The sequence below is a fragment of the Callithrix jacchus genome, chromosome 7 (genome assembly GCF_049354715.1).
Source record: "Callithrix jacchus isolate 240 chromosome 7, calJac240_pri, whole genome shotgun sequence".
Taxonomy (NCBI): domain Eukaryota; kingdom Metazoa; phylum Chordata; class Mammalia; order Primates; family Cebidae; genus Callithrix; species Callithrix jacchus.
In genome coordinates, this window is record NC_133508.1 from 22,579,568 (window position 1) to 22,584,648 (window position 5,081).

Below are 5,081 nucleotides of genomic sequence, written 5' to 3' on the forward strand. Positions count from 1 at the left end.
TGTGGGCTGTCAAGCAGGAAGAGCCAATGTTGCAGATGAAGTCTGAAGACTATCAGCTGGAGAATTTTTTCTTACTTGAGGGAGGATTGGTCTTTTTGTTCCACCCAGGCCTTTACCTGATTAGATGAGGCCCACCCTCATCGGAAAGGCAGTCTGCTTTACTCAAAGTTCACGGATTTAAATGTTAATGTCATCCAAAAACACCCTCACAGAAACACCCAGAAAAATGTTTCGCCAACTATCTGGGCACGCCAGGGTCCAGCCAAATTGACACATAAAATTAACTATCACAGAGGTTACAGATATGCATAGGAACCACAGAACTCTAATGTGTAGGAGAATATCTTTACAGCCCTTAGGTAGAGAGAGGTTTTTAAAAGAAGGTACAAAAAATACAAATCATGAAGGAAACATGGTAAATTTGCCTACATAAAAATGTAAAAAATTTAACATTCTATCTAGCAAATAATCCCAGTGTTTAAAAAGGGTGAAAAGACAAGCCACAGAAACATCCCAAACTTGTCATTAGCATCTGCTTCTAGAGAGCCCATCCAATAACATGATACTCTTTAGATAATGTTTCAGGCAAAACAATATTCTGTATTGTTTATAGAATATAATTCTGAATAGTGCTGGTATGTTGGGTAGGAGATACATTTTGGGAGGAGTTGTCTAGGATTTCAAAAGCATTTGTAATACTTATTCCTTAAGCCAATAGTGGGTGTGAGTATGTATTATATCAGGGCTCCCCAACCCCAGGGCCATGGGCCAGTACCAGTAGTACATGGCCTGTTAGGAACAGGGCCACAGAGCAGGAGATGATGTCAGGTAAATGGAGCCAGCGAGCATTACCGCATTTGCTCTGCCTCCAGTCAGATTAGTGGTGGCATTAGATTCTTACAGCAGTATGAACCCTATGGTGAACTACTCACGTGAGGGACCTAGGTTGTGCACTGCTTATGCGAAACTAACTGATTCCTGATGATCTGAGGTGGAACAGTTACATTCTGAAACCCTCCCCTCAGCCCCCGCCCAAAAACTGTTCCCTGGAGCCAAAAAAATTGGGACTGCTGTAATTATATAATTATTTGAATCTTTGATATTTAAGGAATGAATAATAAATAAATAAGTAGCAGAAATAAAACTGTCAGATTTTTGTCTCTTGGAAATCAATCAAAGGAAAAGTAAAAGCCATTATTTTGTATTTGAACACATGAGATTTATAAATAAAACATCAATTCTATAAGCTGAATTTAAAGTCCTGAATAGACTAAATATTAATTAAATCACATGTAACTGTGAGTATTTCATTCTGGCCCACAGCCCTTTTAGACATTAAAAGCCCATTGAAAAGAATTATTCTTCCATACGAATGATATATGCTTCTATTGCTTCTAAAGGACAAGACCTATGGATGTACTCATTGCACAGCCATTAAGATTAGCAGAATTAAGAATTAATTTCAAAAAAACTGAAGGATTTATATTTGAAGTTAGATGTGCATATACATTTTATCAGTCAACAAATCTTAAATGCCTACTCTATGCCAGGCACTATTTTCAGATGATACAGATAAACTGTAAGCAAGAAACACAAAGTGCTCTTAAATTATTAGCATGATTTGTTTTAAGGGGACTGTCTTACATCATCAAAGTATCCAATTGCTAATGTCTGACTCTGGCACAGTATTTCTATTTCAGTAAGTCAAGTTATTAGTGGCTATAGAGTACACTGTGCAGGGGGAAAATCTCCTCAAAGATTGCAAGGAAAATTAAGGAGTTAATTCCATTTCTGTTCAGTGTTGTAATGGAATTTTTTGTTCCAGACTGTTCACACATGTCTCTTTTGCTGAAGGCACCAAGGATTACAAATTTAGAATCAAATATTTCTGACCATAAAAGTTAACTATCCAAATCTTTAACCACATTTAAACTTGCACATGGTCTGGGCAAGGAAACATTTACAAACACCAATATTTATTGAGGTAAAAATGTAAATTATGAGAAACCACCTAGACACCTTAAAATAAAACACAGGACTCCATGTTTTATTAAATTTGTGCTATTTCTCCTACTATAGTTACCACCAGAAACACATTCCATTTTACGTTTTTTTTTTTTTGCAACCCTGAAACAAATACACAGACTTTATTTATGCACAAATGCATTTCCCAGCAAGGACAGAAGTGATTTAAAAATCACACAACTTCCCAGGGCAGCTAGTGCCCGTGTACTTTGGACAGGAAGGTGGAAAGTGGCGTAGGGGACTGGGTCAGAGGAGTAAGGCATAAGAAGCTCACCAACAAGGAGCTAGGCAAGAATGAGAAAGAGGAGAGGGATTACAGGAGGAAGAGAAGGGTAGGAGACTTTGGGGGAGAAGCAGGAGGCAGCTGGGAGGAAGGGGAGCTGGCCTCAGAAGAGATGCAGGGGTGATCATGCCAGACATCCCCAGGCCTCCACTGGTTCAGCTGGGCCTGCTCCAGAGGAAAAAGTTGCAGCAGGAGGAGGGGTCATTAGGAGGACCCCTGGGCCTGGCACACATGTAGAAGCGGTGGCCCAGGTTGGGTCCTGGCTTCTTCACAGTAGGCATCACACATGGTTCCCTGTGGCCCCCACAGAGAGGTACGCGCAAGCACCCCACCAGCAAAGACTTCCAGAATGAGGTCCCTACTTCCTTCTCATCTTTGGCTTCGAAGCCTTGGCCTGCCCTTCACCACTTTGGCCACAGCCTCCTCTTCTGAAGTCTTTGGGGTCATGAGGGCACTCATCAGTGGCAGGCTAGGCATCTCTATGTCAGGAGAGGCTTGGGAAAAGGTAGGGGAGGGCTGAAAGTAGCTCTTCAGGTTTTTCTGGCCTCTGCTAGAGCCAAGCTGACTGGGCCGAGGCCTGGTTGAGTGCACGCGGGCTTTGTTTTGGCATGTCTGTACCCGGGTTTGACTGTTATGCTGCGGTGCTGACTGCTCCAACACAGGACCGTGTTTGAGAGGAACTAGGAAGCGAAGGATCTTGAGCTGGGTGCCTGCAAACTTGGGGGGAAGCGAGTGCACAGAAGTGGGCACTGTTTTGCAGGCATAGAGGACACACTCAAGACCACCCACAGGGCAGTGGTCAGAGCCCATCACCTCAGGCAGCAGGAAAGAGGCGTGTAAGGTGTCTATGACCAGGGTCCTGTCCCCCAGCACATAGTCAATCCAGGAGCCATAGTTGAGATGGCGGCGCCCATGACTGCTGACCAGCAGGTGAAGGCCCCCTCCTGCTTTGGTTGGAAGCAGCGGTAGCTATCGATGAAGGGCCCTACATGAGAGGCAGACTGACACCCCAAGTTACTGAGCAAGCCGTTTATCCACTTGCGCCCTGGGTCCTCTTCAAAGCATTCCAGGTTGACTGAATCCCATTGGTCAATGGGGCGGTGGGCTGTATTCAGGTCACCCAGAATGATCACATGGCTGCCTGCCGCCAGGAGGGCTTCAGCTCGGATTTGCAGCAAGCGATAGAAGCACATCTTAAAGACCAGCCGCTCAGGCCTCCCAGGGTCTGTGTGGGGGCAGTACACGTTGATTAGGGTCAAGGTCCTCTCCTTTCCTTCCCAGGTGCGGATCTTGTGCTGTTTGAGGAGGGCCCGGCCCTCACTATCCAGAGCCCGGAGTTCCTCTTGGGTAAACTCATCCATGTTTCCATAGCAACCCACATCCCCATTCTGGGTGGCAAACAGGCCACTCAGGCCCTCTTCAGCAGCCACTGGGTAGCACTGTCCTTTCAGAAGGTGGCTACACCAGAATAGCCACTACGGTTGCGGCTGAAGCTGAAATAGGAGTTATAAACCTCAGCGATAGCCAGGGGTTCTGTCAGTGCATCCCTGGTCACTTTGGTCTCCTGGAGACAGACGGTATCGGCATCCAGCTCATCCAAAATGCGCCCCACGGCCATGGCAGCCCAGTTGTTGGTTTCCTGATTTGCCACCCCTTGCAGGGGTCTCTGCATCCCATTGATGTTCCAGCTCACCACACACAACATCTTAACTGGTCGGGACAGCCCGCGCGAACTGCTTGCTGTTCGGAAGTTCTGCAGTTTTTTTATTTTTAAAAAGCCATAAAACTCAATTGAAGCTAAAATTTTCAGTCACTTAAATTTGAGTCATGAAGAAATAATTTTTTAACTTTGGAGTGTTGAAATGGTGTCATAGGAGTTTGAGGTTGACACATATAGTTTGATCATTTAATAGTTGTGGATGGCATGAAAAACTATATATTTTAGTAAAAGAACCCGTTGAATGGTTTGACAAACATTAAAACTGAGTTCTATAATTTTTCTCTTAATTGTTAAAATAGTTGGATTTGTGGCATAATAATATTGCACGTATATATTTCAATTCATAAACTAAATGTACTTATATTTATTTTTTGCTATTTTCATGTTATATTTATACAACATATACTTATTCAGTGCCAATTATGTGCCAGATACTCTGCTAGGCTTTAGAGTGAGCAAAAACAGGTATGATACTTGTCCTTACTTAACTTCTGGTCCAGTAGGGAGACAGACATTAGTTAATCAAATAATTACCAGGGTGGGTGTAGTGGCTTACGCCTATAATCTCAGCTCTTTGGGAGGCCAAGGTGGTAGGATCACTTGAGGCTAGCAGTTCAAGACTAGACTGGGCAACATAGCAAGAGTTCATTACTATAAAAAATGTTTAAAAATTAGCCACTCATAGTGGTGCATACTTGTAGTCCTGGCTACTTGGGAGGCTGAGGTGGGAGGATTTCTTGAGGCCAGGAATTTGAAATTATAGTGAGGTATTATCATGTTGCTGCATTCCAGCCTGGGTAACAAAGTGAGACCCTGTCTCTCTAAAATAAAATAATATTACCAAACCAAGGAAGCAGTTTCATTGGCAAGAACTAGGAAGGAGAGTCACGCAGTACTAACTTAGGAAGGGCATTTGATCTAGTCAAGGATGGAGGTCAGGATAGGCTTCTTGGAGGAAACAGTTGAGATCTGAGTTAATTAGGTAAAGAGAGGAGGGCCTGTAATCCCAGCACTTTGGGAGGCTGAGGCAGGTGGATCATTTGAGGTCAGGAG

General features: G+C 43.8%; 1 pseudogene; it reads right to left on the reverse strand.

Moving 5' to 3' along the window:
- Positions 1-2,064: 2,064 nt before the first annotated feature.
- LOC100385348 (DNA-(apurinic or apyrimidinic site) endonuclease 2 pseudogene) lies at positions 2,065-4,154 on the reverse strand (annotated as a pseudogene).
- Positions 4,155-5,081: the final 927 nt, after the last annotated feature.